The sequence below is a fragment of the Phalaenopsis equestris genome, unplaced genomic scaffold, assembly GCF_001263595.1.
Source record: "Phalaenopsis equestris unplaced genomic scaffold, ASM126359v1 Scaffold000414, whole genome shotgun sequence".
NCBI lineage: Eukaryota > Viridiplantae > Streptophyta > Magnoliopsida > Asparagales > Orchidaceae > Phalaenopsis > Phalaenopsis equestris.
In genome coordinates this window covers 906,310-923,423 of record NW_018164855.1, presented here as the reverse complement: position 1 = coordinate 923,423, position 17,114 = coordinate 906,310, and the positions used below count along the sequence as shown (strand labels likewise).

The 17,114-nt window shown below is 38.2% G+C and overlaps 1 pseudogene; it reads right to left on the bottom strand.

The window, feature by feature from the left end:
- Positions 1–11,419: 11,419 nt before the first annotated feature.
- On the bottom strand, positions 11,420–16,971 carry LOC110027139 (annotated as a pseudogene).
- Positions 16,972–17,114: the final 143 nt, after the last annotated feature.

The following is a 17,114-nucleotide window of genomic DNA, read 5'->3' as shown; positions in this document are numbered from 1 at the left end:
AAATTAAAGGCATCTATCTTGGTGCACTCCAATTTCTCAACTCCTCCAACTTCTGTGGCTAGAAAGTTAAATGCATCTCTAGGTCTTATGCCTGACTGTGTCATCGATTTGAGAACCTCTGCATTCACTTCGCTTATCTTTCTACTAGACCGCAACAGATGCTTATCACCAGGGTTAGCTAAGGAGTGGTTATGAGACTCAATGAATTTTTTAACTGTCCAATTGCCTTCAGCATCAACTGCGTAACGAATCATAGCCGGACAACCGCTTCTTGTGTCCGCTCTTTTGTACTTAACAATTTGAGTGGCCTTCAACTCTTTCTTGAAACCGGCTCTCCCACAAACAAAGTCTTTCGTCTTAAGATTATTGGAGTTAGGCCAGAACGTGTCGTGCTCCTTACGGACACTGAAGCCGATATGATGAGCGTAAGCACAATATACTTCGTAAGCTTCTTTTTCATTGTGGACAACCGTTTCAAGTAAAATATTTGCACTTTCATCTCTACATTTAGCTTCACCCTCATCCAACTGCAAACAAATATAAAACTATATTAAACTACTATTAAACTACCCTACAACCCTAATTAGCACATCACAACAAACAAAACAAAAATCACAACTTTACAGACATTCAAATCCATAATATTCTTATAAATCATACAACAAATAAGATCACCCTAAAAAAAAGACTTTAGTTTAATAAAAACTGAATATCTCTACCTAAGAAAATCACCATAAAACACAGCAAGATACACACTAATGAAAACGCCAAAAAAAATACCTAAACACACCAAGAAACAAAGATATCTCGGCAGAAAAAACACAGAAGTTTCTTTAAAAAAATACAGAACTGCAAACATACAACCAATATACCTCCACTTTAACATTGACTTGTTCTGTGTTGGCTGAAAATATATCGTCTCCTTCCCCGTCAGAGACGAAATGCCACCCTGTGCAGTCCATCTTCAACATCAAAGTGTAATAAAACAGTAAACCCTAGCTTTCTACTGCTTAAATAGCAGGATTCGCGCGCTCTGATTTTTTAAAGAAGATTATCACGCGGTTATTCTTAATTTACGTGTCCGTTCTCGCAGATTACAACGAGGTTACAAACCCGGGAAACCTTGCTTTGGATGTTACAGAAACGTTACACGGAAGGTACATTGGTCGGGCGGGGTGTAGAGGTTACCAGGGAGTTACACCGCCTCGGTTCATACCGCAGCGGAGTTACTGTGTCGGTTACAGCTCAGTTATAACTCTAGGTTACAACGCGTTTTATGAACTCTCAGTTACATATCAGTTATAGCTCGTTCATTTTTCTAGGTTACACGATGCTATGTTACGTCTTGGTTACAGCGAGGTTATAAACACGGTTCATTCGTATTGAGGTTACTGGAAGGTTACAAGCCTGTTATCCGAGCGGTATCACGGTAATGGCCCGCCCGATTACAAATCCTGTACCGCTCAGTTATAACTCGGTTATAATCGAGCGGGTCGGGTCGACGGGTCGCGTTTGAATGAATGCGGTGGGACCGACTGTGCTGATTTGTCAAGAGCCCATTGGAGGACGCAGGTATCGATGCGTACGTCGACGTACGCAAATTTTTTCCGATGGGTAGATCCGAAAGACTGGAAAATTTTATTAATTTGCGGGTCATTTATCTAATTTTAAAGCATTTAATATTTGAGGTCATATACTCATATTGACTCTAAATTAATAAAAATTTTAGCCCAATAATTATTATGCATATATATATATATATATATATATAAACGGGTATTGATTATATCGTGGTCGGATTTGGGTTAGTCTAGTTGAATGCGGATCATATTCGTGTTAGTTGGTGAGTCATTTAATATTCAAGTCGAATTAACGATTTTAGGTCGAGTCAAATTCGATTAAACGTGAATCCGATATGAACTCAATTTGACATAATTACGTTGTAGATTTTTAATTTTTGTGATATTAAATATTATGGGAATTTATATGCATGTATGCATGCCGCCCAAAACTTCTCATTCAACATATCTAACATTTCAAACATTACATCTACTTATCAAACACAAAATTTTATCAAATTTATCAAAAAAAAAACAACTACTTTAGTTTTCTTTCGTTATTTCTCTCCCTTCTGAGAGGTAACGAGTAGTGAAGAAATGAAATCCCATTACAGATGAGTTCATCGGTGTAGAATCATCCAAAGCATAACCACAAGGCTTTCGATAGGTTATTTTCAACATTTGAAGAATGTCACCGTCTACACTCTGATGAGCTCAAATTTCTCACTATGGCAATACTTTGATCATTGAAATGCATCGCGAGCACTCCAACAAACTACTTTCTCAGCTTCCTCAATCCAAGCTTCACCAGACAACTATGGTTCAAATAAATCACACAACCCGTCAACGCGCACCTCCACTTTCCATCACCATCACCATCACCAATTTGTAAACATTTGCAAGGCTCGTGTAGTCGTGTCATAAAAATCCATCTCATTCCCTTTTTCGTATGCAAGTAAGAACTCAACAAGGGCCACCAAAGGTTTTTCCATATCCCTAACGCACTTCTTCATGTCGGAGCCGCAATCTTGGGTGCCTCAAAAGTCATTATTTAAAAAAAATAAAATGCACCTTATTCATCCGCAGACACGAGAGACATCGGGGTTGCCAATGGTGGATATAGGCAAGTGGCTAGCATTGGAGAGTATGAGGTGTGAAATCCCTTAAGTGAAATAAAGCTAAATTCGTAGACATTGGGGCAATTTTTTGTGTTACAATGGAATTTCAATAATAACTCCAAAGTTAAGTGTGCTCGTTGTCACCTCCCAAAAGAGCCCTTATGGGTGGTGGGCAGCCCAGAACTTAAATACTGCTTTTCAGCCCTACACCTAGCCGATGTGGGACTATTTGTCCGTGACATTCTCCTCCACCCAATCACGTGACGCCTGGACCATGGAGAGTCCACACACCTGGCAGGCAGTAGTCTGTTTTGATACCACTTGTCACCTCCCAAAAGAGCCCTTATGGGTGGTGGGCAGCCCAGGACTTAAATACTGCTTTTCGGCCCTACACCTAGCCGATGTAACTCCAAAGTTAAGTGTGCTCGTGCTAGAGCACTCGTAGGATAGGTGAGCTCCCAGGAAGTTACATCAGAGATATTGCACCAACGAGACAAATTTGTGAGGCCACTAGGCCAAAGCAAAAAATATCGTGATAGGTGAGAGTTTTGGTTGTATAAATGATATCAAAGCATATTTTGGGTTAATGGTGCGGGTTGAAACTCTACTATGCATGGAGGTAAGTAATTATTATTTATTAGAGGATAAATATATTTTTCGATAACGTTAATACATTCATATTATATTTTAATTTTTATTCTTAATGAATTTCATGCGCATCTAGACTTGCTTTATTGCTACATAAACTCATTTAATTACTTATGTTCCTTATTTTCAGTATTTATTATTTATTTTATTGTTCTGATGTATTAAATCTCATTGTTGTAAATTCATAATTATATATAAATATTGGACATATTGTAACTATACTTTTGTATTTTGATTGTAATGCATGCAACATATTCGATATTATAATATCATTATATCAGTATTAAACTGTTGTTGTGGCTAGTCAGATTGTTGAATGCTTAGAAAAACTATTTGATATTCATGAGATTAATGCCTACCTTTTCATTATTTTGGGGTATCGCATGAAACTGATTTTATATATATATATATATATATATATATATATATATATACCTAACATTGTGGCATACAGATGTTTATAAAAAAATGTCAAATTTAATTTATTCATTTTCATTATCTAAGCATTTGATACGATTTTTTGTATGTTTGTCATTTTTTATTGTTCATATTACATGACCCAATTCATTGTCATTCATATTTTAATAAATAGTAGTTATTTACTTATGTTGATTTCTCAAACTCTTTTGTTGATATTTTTATATAGTGGATTCTATTCGACCACATGAAGAATTGTCTACAAAAGTGGACTTTTTTTGTTTTAGATTTAGGGTATGTTTGTTTCAGCTGTGCTTGTACGGAATCTCAATTTCAAAGTTGCACTTGAAAGTTTAGGGTTTAGGGTTTAGGGTTGATTGTTCGGAAGCTGATGTTTCAGAAACAGTTTATCTATTTAAAAAACATAATTCTGAAAGTGTTGCATGTGAACTAATGATTGTAATACCACACAGTATATATTATGTTGATAATATAGGCATTTCCAATATACGTAATCCTCCTTTTTTAATTGTGATACCCAAAGTAGCATAAATACAAAACTAAAATATATAGATAAATTTATTGAATAAAGTGAATGTTAGATATTAAAAAATCATTTTAATTATGAAAATGAACATATATTTGGAATAAAAGAAGGGATGTCAATTCGGGTCGACGGGTTAGGTTCAGGTCCAACCTAAAAATGTCCCAACCCAAATGGAGTCAAACCGAACCCCACCCAAAAAATATTTGGGTCAACCCAAACCCAAATTTTTCGAGTCGAGTTCAAGTCGTGTTGACGTGTCTTGCCAATTTTTGAAATTTCGGTATGTCAATTTAAGGAACGAGTTGGGTACTGGTCCGACACGAAATGAGCCAACCTGAATCGGGTCAACTCGTACTCGACCTAAATAATAAACATGTCGAAAAACTCAACCCAAACCTGCCCAAAAAATATTCAGGTCAACACTAACCTGAATTTTTCGAGTTGCATTGGCATGTTGGGTCAATTTTTTACACCCTAAGTAAAAGCAAAAGGGAGAATGTTAGCTTTCCCAACTATCTTACATTTCAGTTTGACTTAAACTATAAGTTACTTTGCAAGCCGAAATTGTCAAAAATTTTGCTAGCCTCGTAGTGTCTACTCTCGTTAGGGGCCATTGGGGAGAATGTGAGCTTGCCCGACTGTCTATAAGACATGTTATTCAATATCGTGAGACACTGAGGCCTAAAAGCAAAGCACGGTATTTTAACTCACGGACTATAAGACACTATGGGTCTTCAATGCTCTTGAAAAAAAAACACACACAAGTGCAAATTTTCCTAATCAAGTGATTTACTTTCTCATAACAGCTCTTAATTCAATAAACAGGTACTCACATTTCCCATTTCCCATTTCCCATGATGACTAACGAGTACCTATATCCTTTGATTTTTATGGACGGTAATTAATTCTCCTAAACATGCACTTGACTTCCTTGCTTGGATATTTAGAAAAAAAATCACTGCTCGGTCCCATTTTGTTATACTTTTACACTCAAAATCATTGATGATGACGGAATTAGGTGAGACAAAATAAGAATATAGAAGTAATTTTTTTGGACTTTTTAACAACTAATATATACATATACAAGAATACTTCAACATGAATCTTAAAGCAAACCGACAGTTCAGAAGGAAGGAACTGCTGATCGAACCGACTGGACGCCAGTGAAGAGGCTGTTTGGGTCTAACGATAGGAAGAACATGCAGAAAGTTTCCTACATGATGACGATCGGCCCTCAACCCGATCGATAGATTACTCAGCTTCAGATTGTGTATCAATGGAGTTAAAAAGGGTGAACGGTCGACGAACTTCTTATCGACCAAATCAGTTTGCCGATTTATTTATATTCAAGTATGTTTGTAATTACTAAAAAGCTCTCTTTTTAACGGCTAATGATGAGGGGGTTTATCTGTAGTTTCGTAAGACTGGGTCTCATTCCTATAAATAGGGGGTTTATATTATGAGTAAATGACATACACTCTTGATTGCTATTTATGACATTTTTCCTCTTCTCCATATTAAAATGTTCTATGCCTCGGGTGTGTTTCTCGGACACATTAAGATTCAATATTCTTTAAGGTACAGAGAGCATGAATACATGTCATCAACAAGAAGAGGAGCTCAACAACAAAAAAAGAGAGAATCCAGTAATAAGAACGTGACATAAGCAACATGCCCTAAGGAGTTCTTGGAAGAATTGGCCTAAGAAGGTTTATAGAACTTGAGGGCCAAAATTACCAATCAAATGTCATGAAGGTTTGTAGAGGTGCTCAGAGCAGTCACTGCTTTAGCGGCGGTCCCAGTTCAAGGAGAAAGACTGGCCCAACAAGGAGCACTCAACCCCCCACAAGGGGAACCACCAGCAAGCAACAGAAGAAGAACAATCCACCTGCAGGAGAAACCCGATGAGGGGTTATACCAAGATAGTGTCGGATCCTTCCCCGAGGAGCGGAATCAACCAATGTGAACTGAGCCACCATAATAGCTAGAGAATTCCTGCTCACTCTAGAACATCAGGTGAACCCTAGAAGAAGTTTACAATGCCCACCCTATAACCTTACAAAGGGTGGTTGGATCCCAACGGCGACCTCGCATTGTTCTAATCTTCCATATATCTACTAAAATTTTCTGACGCTCTAAAGTGTACGCTATTCTTCACAACATTGAGATCATCTACATAAAGATGGTTCGATGGACTACTAGCAAGAGTTATTACTTGTTCTATGGAATTCAAGTGAATTTTTCTATCTCAATTTTCTAGCACTCTGAAACCTAAAAGAGCGCTCAATCCCTATGGAAACTAAAACAAGGCATTGATGAGAGCTTGCAATCATTTATTGCACGGTTCCTAAAGGAAACATTGGATTTGAAATACTTGAGACCTGACATGACCCGAGTCGCGCTAACATAGAGAGTTAAGTCAGAGAGATCCTGCTTCGACCTCGACTTCGCAGAACCACATAGCCTAGTCGAGTTGTTAGAGATGTCCAACAAATATATTTGTTGCTTATGAGAATGCCTCAGAGCCCATCGAACAAAGAGGCCACCGCAGTGCAGTAGAAGGCAATTCAAACAAAGCACATGATCGGTCATCTGCCCACGCTATGAAAACTGTCCTAGTAACAACTGCACTCATCCTCACAAGGACCAGAAGAGACAAATGAAGGACCAGCACCATCGATTGTCTTATTACCATGAACAACCACAGGGCCCCCTAAGCAACCCCATCAAGGGTGTAATAGTAGACACCATTCAGGATAAAGAATTTTCTTAAAAGGCACCGCTAATGAGAACTGGAGTCTTTCTTTGAGACAATAGGAAATTGTTGACCTCATTTTTTTGTGAGGTCTTCCTTCTTCTTATTGTTTAGGATCTAGCAATATGACTTTCCTTTTGACTATCTTAGAAGACTAGAGAGATGGAACCCACCTACATAGAAATTCAAACCACCTCTTGATTCTCTTTGAAACCCTATATGGTTAGTCATAAACCTCCAACACTTGGAAGATTAAGAACAACTTGTGATGATTCAAGGATGAGTTCCCTTAGGGTCTGCAAACCCTAGGACAACCTTGATTGGTCTGGTTCATCCAAGCATTCACGAACACCACAACTTGCACAACCTGCATAAACACCAAAATTCACATCACCTACACCTTTATTTGCTTAATAATTTATCAAAATTAAAATTAAATTTCAAAACGATTGATCACGAACCTAAACTTTGATGAAAATTAACATTGACTCATTTTTGACATGACCGCCGATGAGGTTGTCTAGATGACCCCGAACGACAAAACGAATAACGTGAGTGTGTCCAGAACGTCGATTTTACTTAAGAAATATATACATTTTATTGCGGCTTCGCACGCGGGCTAAAAAAGCACGAATTATCGTTTTGGGCCCAATTGCTAAAAGAAAATAAACCGAACGACCCCGGATGACAAAAGGAGACTGCGTCCAAAACGTCGATTTTACTAAGAGGGGATGTTCATTTCATCATAATGTCTCGTCTGGACGAAAAATATGTAAATGATAATAAAAAATATTATTATTATTATTATTATTATAATATAAAATAAAAAAAAATCTATCCTATCATATTATTACAACTCACGCATGCATCAATTCTATCCTATCCTATTTACTATTCACGCATCCATGTAACTTAATATATATGAGAGCGGTAGAAAGCTAATTAAATTGCGGTGGAACGGGTCTCTACATTACCCAACAATTCTCCCACTTGGAGCTGGAACACTGACTGCATCACCTATTGGCTGCATCATCAACTAGTTGTACCGACGTTTTCCTCAAACATGATATCTTTCATCTATGTAACTCAAAGCCTCTATCTTCATTTCAGAAGACCAGCTGAAGTCGAGCACAACTTCAACTTCTTACAAGTAACACCCTAAGTTGATATATCACTGTCAACGTAGCATTGTACCACAAAGCTCTTTCCTGAGTTACTCCTGTATCTGCTTACACCTTCCACTGCATTAGCATTAGTAATATCCTGCCCCTGCTGAAAGTCCTTTTTAACAAGTTCAGCATTGTACCTCTTACTACCACCAAGCGCAGTCTTCACCCGGTACACCCACTTATTGTGCAATGTCTTCTTCCTTGGTAGAAATTCTGCCAGCTCCCAAGTTTGACTCTCTGGCAGGGAATCCACCTCCTCCTTCTTGGTCAGCTCTCACTCGAATTCTCATCTTGCAAGATTTCTTCATAGCTCTGTGGTTCTCCACCATTTGTCTGTACATGGTCCGGTTTTCCCGCCTTTGGCGCTTTGCCAATTTTCAGGAAATTGATCTTCCTCTGCTTCCCTATAATGCACCTCTGACTCATTTGTCATCACCTGAGTAAACCTGTAGTCATATATAGTGTGTCAGTTTTCTTACCCCGAGTCAATACTAATGTTTATTTGGTAACCTTCCAGGTGCTATCTGAGAACACCACCTAATGACCGCCCTCATTGAGCTACCCAACAGAGATAAAGGTTTTTCTTCAACGCAGAAACGTGTCTGACCTTTTGCAGTCCATTTGTTCTTGTTAAGGAGTGCAATATCAATGTCTCTCATCCCCACCACATCCAGAGTTTTTCCATCAGCCAGATGTATCTTCCCAAAGTCACATGCAATATAGTTTCGCATCAACTCCCGGTGGGAAGATGTATGGAAAGAAGAGTTTGGATCCAGTACCAGTCATCAAAAGAACTGTGAACTGTCGACAATAAAGTTTGGATCCAGTATCCAGTCATCAAAAGAACTGTGAACTGTCGACAATAATACATCATGTATTTCTTTAGTTACAACATTAGCGACATCATTCTCCTTCTTCTTAGGATTCCTGCAGTTCTTTTTTTATGTGGTCAGTTTTGCCACAATTCCAACAGGCTGTCTGCTGACCAGAATTTGATTTTAATCTTCCTCTGTTTGAGTTCATGTCATGTGATATCCATCTGGAATCAACATTCAACGTCGAATTTGAACACAAGACCTCGCTAGAATCCTTCCTACGCACCTCTTCAGCCAAAATCAAATCACGAATATCATTATATTTTAGCTTGGAATTACCTGCAAAACTGCTAACTGTCATCCCCATGGCTTCTCAGCTATTTGACAAAGTCATCAATATCAACGCATGTATCTCATCATAAAAAATAATTTCAACATACGACAACTGATTTGTGATAGTTTTGAAATCATTCAGGTGTTGAGCAACATACACAACTTCCGCCATCTTCAAGTTGAATAACTTTTTCATTAAATTCACCTTGTTATTCGCCGGCTTTTCATACATACTTCATAAAGCTGTCATGAGATCTATAGTAGTCCTCTCCTTGGTGACATTGTGGGCAACGATCTCGACAGGGTTAATCAAATAACCCCCAAAACATGTCGACCCAACAGATTCCATTTCACCTCGTCCATCTTTGCTGGTCATTTTCCCAGCAACGGAAGATGAAGTTTCTTTCCATAGAGGTAGTCCTCTATCTGCATCCTCCAATAAGCAAAATATGTGTCATTGAATTTTTTGATCCCCAATGCCATCACTTCGCCTCCGCACATCATTCTTCCTTAGATTCGAACCAAAGTTCTGATACCAGTTGTTGTGAAAAATGACGACAATAACAAAGTCATCAATATCAGCGCATGTATCTCATCATAAAAAATAATTTCAACATACGACAACTGATTTGTGATAGTTTTGAAATCATTCAGGTGTTGAGCAACATACACAACTTCCGCCATCTTCAAGTTGAATAACTTTTTCATTAAATTCACCTTGTTATTCGCCGGCTTTTCATACATACTTCATAAAGCTGTCATGAGATCTATAGTAGTCCTCTCCTTGGTGACATTGTGGGCAACGATCTCGACAGGGTTAATCAAATAACCCCCAAAACATGTCGACCCAACAGATTCCATTTCACCTCGTCCATCTTTGCTGGTCATTTTCCCAGCAACGGAAGATGAAGTTTCTTTCCATAGAGGTAGTCCTCTATCTGCATCCTCCAATAAGCAAAATATGTGTCATTGAACTTTTTGATCCCCGATGCCATCACTTCGCCTCCGCACATCATTCTTCCTTAGATTCGAACCAAAGCTCTGATACCAGTTGTTGTGAAAAATGACGACAATAAAGCGAAAAATAGGACGAGAAAAATTGCACGCAAAAGAAACACCAGAGCGACACACAGATTTACGTGGTTAGGCAAATTTGCCTACGTCCACAGAGCTGCAGAAGATTTTATTTCTTCGAGGAATTACACCATTAAGCGCCTCGACGTTTACAAGAAAATCTCTATTTTCTTCACTCTATTCCTCTCTCTTTCGCTTCCTCTCTTTCTCTCTTAGAGAACTTGGCTTTGCCCTTGCTTGGCTTGTGGCTTGGCCGGTAGGTGAGAAGTAGGTGAGCGGTAGGTGAGAAAGTAGGTGAGCGGTAGGTGAGATTCTTAATTAGTAAGCTAATTAAATTGCGGTGGATTGAGTCTCCACATTACCCAACACCCCTGGCACACAACTATTAGCCATCGTTGTCGTTATCACCGCCACTAGCCGCCGGTCACCACACACCCGCCTGCCGGCCTTTTTTTTTACGTTATTTCTTTTTTATTTAGACTAAACACAAAAACGTAAAATTCTAAATTTCTTTTTTACTAACACGACATCCAATCCACGCATTGAAAATATGCATATTTACTCGAGAACTGTTACAATGAAGATTGATATGTCAACAAAAACTACAAACAAAACAATGAAGATGATGTCAACATAAAGCTATAGACAAGTCATGAATCTTAAAGCAAGAAACTTTAAAATTACCACACAATCATATAAACTTTGATTTTAACAATTTCATAATCGAACTAAACATTTCGACGAATATAACTTCTTGACATAAAAAAATTATCCAATCTAACTTCAGAGAAGTACAAATAAAAAGCTTAAAAGCCAGATAAACTTTGTGATCTTAATTGGAGGAGCACATAAAACCAAACTTTTGCGGGCTTACAGTTAAAAAAGTGTTTCAATAAAAAGAATCCAATGAGCTAAAAATCATTCAATATTACAGTCAATAAGACGCTTAAATGCTGAAAAATAAAAAAATATATCATTGAAACATTCGACATAGTGTTGAGATTTTTGGCTGAAATTAGAAAAATATCACTCAGCAAAATTTATATATAGAACCTCATTCTCGATATAAAATGAACCATAACAAAAATTTGGAGAGATAGAAAGAACTCTATAGCCTTGTCCGACATCTGGCAACATCGCCCAGCCATTATTGCACAATTGTCATTATCCTAATATCATTGACCAACTATCGAAACTCATCCGCCATCGTTCAAGCATCGCAACTCATCCACCGTTGGTTCCCATTGTTGCCATCCCAACTGCATCTCTAATATTCTCAGCCGCATTCACAAAAGCTGAGCTTTTGTTTCATATCCACATCTTTTTAGCTTTGTCATCCTTTATATCTTTTCAATTTATATAGACACACATGCTCCTATTTATACTCTTGAGATGTGTAAATACATAAAAATTTTGTGCCGTGTAAATGATCCCATTTATTGGGACTCAAAGTTGAGCTCAACATAGTTCTCCATCAAGTACAAGTCATCCGGCAAACCCATCATGTACCAGCTTCAACGAATTTTCTTTCAACTTCATTCATTCTATCAATTGGAGTACAATGGCTGGACAGAGTGAAGAATCTCAGAGGATGAGATTTGAGCGCTTACCCTGCCAAAAAAATAATAAAAAAGAACTAATTCCATTCTCATATGATAATCCAAGCATAATCATTAGTTTTATCCCCATCATCGGTCGACAATCATTCAAATCCTGTCTAAGATGTTAATTATATCATTAAAGGAGTGAACATTTTAGATATCTGCAGTCTACTGTTCAAAGTGATGGTGATATAGATGATGATGTATGTTATTAGTAGAATTCAAGTTGGATGGTTGAAGTTGAAGAATGCTTCGGGCCTATTGTGTGAGAGACAAAGGAAATTTTTCTAAGACGATGGTGATTAATGTTATGCATTAAGTGGTAGAATGTTCAGCTATAAAATAGAAATATAAAATAAAGTTAGGTGTTTGCTGAGATGAGAATGTTTTGGTGGATGAGTGTCCTTACACTTACAAACAAAATGCAAAAACGATTATATCTGTGAAAGAGTTGGTGTGGCTCTAACGGCGGGCAAGATTAGAGAAAGTCGCCTTAGATGGTTTTGTCAAATTAAATGTCGACCATCTGATGATTCAGTTAGAAGAGTAGATGTCATACATTCGGCTTATGTTAGAAAAAATAGAGAGACCTAAAATGATCAAGGCATGTTGTATAAATACCCTTAAAATAAATTTGTATATGATCTAACAGTTTGTAAAATTCCCCACCACTTGAATTGCTAACACTTCACTTTAGGCATAAAGGAGGAATCAACAGAATAAGTAACTGGCCTCGTAACAACTAGGAAAAGTTCATGAGGCATTTACATACATACCATGCAATTCTTATGTATTTTTCATGAGGCATTTACATAAATACCATGCAATTCTTATGTATTTACATTTCTAACACCTAGATTTTATCTTTCACATTTATGCCACCGAAATCTTTCATTTCACATAATAAATACCACTATTTTAAGTTCTAAAAAGTAAAGTACAACTTTTCATGCACAAATAAGGTGGCATTCATGTAAAAATTGAGAATTAGGTGTTAGGATATGTAAAATACATAAGGATTGAGTGGTATGTATGTAAATCTTGCAAATTTCATTCTACAAATTAGTCTCATTCCATGGTTCTGGTCCTGTTCTACCAACTACTTTCAATCACCAAACAGCTCTACAAAATCGAAGTGCAAATTGTAATTTTAAAAAGAAGAATGCTCAAAAGTCAAAATTGCACCCTTCTTTCTAGTGAAATGGATATACAAAATTAACAAGATTACCTGCTTCACATCCAATACATAAAACCAATTCAAAATTAGCTTAAAACAAGCTTTTCAACACCATGATATTATTCATATCCATCCTAGTTCGCACTAAACAAAATCAACAAATACAGCTGGTTTAAGGGATAAAATTTGAATAAAATAAAAGGAAGACTAACATACATACCACTCAATTCCTATGTATTTACATATCCAAAACCTAAATTTCAGTTTTTACATATAAGCCACCTCATCTGTGCATGCAAAGATTATTTCATCTTTTGGAAGTCAAAATAGCAGTATTTTTTATGTGATATGAAAGATTTGATTCATGTAAATGTAAAAAAGTAAAGTTTTGGTGTTAGATATGTAAATACACATGAATTAGGTGGTATCTATGTAAATGCCCCAAAATAAAAATCAGAATCAGTCTAGAACTTACTGAACTGATAGTTTTATGTCCAGCAAGAAACATTAGTAGGTAAAGCATGTAAAACACCACAAAATTCATCCAATGTTAATGAATTATAAAAAAGCTTAGAACAATCAAATCCCCCTATTTAATATCTGTGGTAAATTGAATTATGTATAGGCACATTTCAATTTAGGAAGATTTACATAGAAACCATTCAATTCCTATGTATTTACATATCTAACACATAAACTTCAATTATTTCATAAAAGGAATGTTATTAGTAGAATTCAAGTTGGTTGGTTGAAGTGGAGGAATGCATTGGGCATATCCTGTGATAGAAAAGTGCCGCTTAAACCTGTAAAGCTCTATGGTGCAGAATGCTAATGTTGGCCTTTAAAAAAAGAAGCATAAAACAAAATTAAGTGTTGTTGAGATGAGAATGCTTACAAAATGTGAAATGAATATATCCGTGATAGAGTTGGCGTAGCTCAAGGGGCAAACAAGATTAGAGAAAGTCGTCTTAGATGGTTTGGCCGTGATAGAGTTGGCGTAGCACAAGGGGCAAACAAGATTAGAGAGAGTCGTCTTAGATGGTTTGGTCACATCAAACCTAGGAGTAGGGATGTAAACGGCTCATTTATAATTTGAGCTCAAAAAGTGTGTTCGTGTTCGGCTCGTTTTCTTAGTGAGTCAAACACGAGTCATTCACGAACAAAGAGTCATTTTGACTACCCTAATCACGTAGCCATAAGATGTTAAGGATTGGGGCAAAATTTAAAATAGGGATGTTATTAGTAGAATTCAAGTTAGTTGGTTGAAGTGGAGGAATGTTTCGGGCCTATTGTGTGATAAAAAAGAACCGCTTGGACCGAAAGGAAAATTTTATAAGATGGCGGTGAGACCTGCAATGCTCTATGGCGTAAAATGTTAACCTTTAAAAGAGAAACATAAAATAAAATTAAGTGTTGCCGATACGAGAATGCTTAGGTGGATGAGTGGCTTGACACTTGGAGACACAATGCAAAATGAACATATCCGCGATAGGGTTGGTGTAGCTCTAGTGACGGACAAAATTATAGAAAGTCATCTTAGATGTTTTGGTCACATACGCGACCATCTGATGATCTGATTAGGAGAGTAGATGCTTTAGATTCGACTTATGTTAAGAAAGACAAAAGCGGACCTAAAAAGACTTTGGCTTATTGTATAAAAGATGATCTTAATCTATTACAATTAAACTATTAAAATTAAAGGAAAAATAGAACACAATGGAGGAAAAGGATTCATGTAGTCGACCCCACTTAGTGGGATAAAGGCTTGTTGTTGTATGTCACACAAAGGGGAAAATTTATTCATTTAACCAACCGCACTTAGTGGGATCAAGATGTGTTGTTGTTGTTGTTGTTTGTCACCCTATGTATGCATGAAAAGGTGTATTTCACTTTTTAAAAGTTCAAATTGTGATACTTTATGTAATATGAAAGATTTGGGTGGTATAAATGTAAAAGGTAAAGTTCAGTTGCTAGAGATGTAAACATATAGAAATTGGGTGGTATGTATGTAAACGCCCTTCAGTTTAGGGGCATTTACAAACATACCACACAATACTCATGTCTTTACACACCGAACACCAAAACATTCACATTTACATTCATATCAATCAATTGTTTAACTTCACATCAAAAATACCACATCATTATCTTTCTAAAGGTGAAGTGTATCTTCTCATGCATATGTTTATGACAACAAGGTGTTGTTAAGTGTAAATAACAAATTTTGGGCGTTGGACATGTAAATAAGCACATAAGAATTGTGTGCCCTTCAATTTATTGCATGCAGTGGTTACAGCCAGAAATCCTCAGTAGAAACTTGATTCATTATACTTTCAGGACCAATCAAACTAAAATAACACAACTTACACCACAATCATACAATGTTTATTCATTACTGAATTATTACTTCATTCAAACAACCAATCCAACAAACAGCTAAGAAAATTAAAAGAAATAAATATATATATATATATAACAGCTAAGAAAGACGTTAATTTTGAATACAAAATGTAAGATTTAAACTGACCTCCTTCCTCCCTATGAAGTATACAGTGAAGATCTCCCAGCCATGTTTGCGACCTGCACCTGCACCTGCGCAGCTCTCACCTTCGTCGCAAGCGCACGATGGAAGAACTGCTCCCTCGACAACGCCCTCACATTTTTCAAATACATGTCGAATGGAATCGAGCCGCCCTGCAACGCCTTATCCAAAGAGTACACTGTGTCCTCTACCGCAAGGTCATCGGCCGTGCACTCCATCATCTGTTTAGAAAGAGCATCAGCGGGCTCAAATGCGTCTTCTGCATCAACATCACCATTCCACTTCCATTGATTCTCCCTCATCCATGCTTCGAGGACGTCAGTGTTCATAAGTACAAGCTGAAGCGTCTGCTCCAGTCCTTCTTTCTCGCCCACCAATTCGCGAAGCCCGCGCGCGAGTTCCTCATCCCGCCGCCGGAGCGTGGCTTGGGTGGCAAGGAGTCCGTCCGTTTCCCCCTCTTGAATCTTCCGAAGCGCGGCGCTGTCAGCATGAACGGTGTCCACGATTTTCTTCATGGCGTTGCGGCGGAACACCTCGGATGGATCCTCAGCGGGCAGAGCTGGCGGCCGAGGAGTGTAGCTGGAGGCCGAGTGATTCGCGGAGGATGAGGGAGAGGGGATAGAGTTAGGGTTAGGGTTAGGGTTAGGTTTGGGGTTTTGGCGGGAGTATAGAGGCGGGTCATTGCTGAAGATCTGAGATAGGAAGCGGACGAGGTCGACGAGATTGGAAGAAGGGTAGATCCAGTTCTTGAGATACGGGGCATGAACGAAGCCTGAGCGGTCGACATATGGGTGATTGAGCTTGATGACCATATCGCGAGTGGGGTTGAGGAAGACGGAAGGAGGAATGAGAGTTTAGCGTTCGACGAGCCAGATGGAGGCGGGAATGTTGTAGACGACGCCATCGTAGACGATGGGGATGGTGCCGTCGGCCTGGAGGAGATTGAGAGTTCGGCCATCGTTGTGGGTAAAAGTGGAGACTTTTGGGCGGAGGGACTGGTAGGTTTCGACAAGGGAGACGAGGTGTTGGCGGATGAGTCATTTGGTCTCCTCGGCGTAGGGAAGGGAGGTAGGGCCGCGCTGAGAGAGAACGGTGCTGAGGAATTGCAGCACCTGTTGGTCGGCCGGAACCGACGGGAGCTGCCGCGGCAGCGGCATCGCCGGCTGGGAAGAGATGGGGACCGGTGGGAAAGAAAGCGCTGATTTGAGGACGCGAGGGAGAAGGAGAGGATTGTAGTTTTATTCAGAAGGATACTTCTGATGGAAGCATGTTGAATATTCCCACGTGCGATTTAGAAATTGGACCGAAAAAATTATAATATACACATATATATATATATATATATATATATATATATAT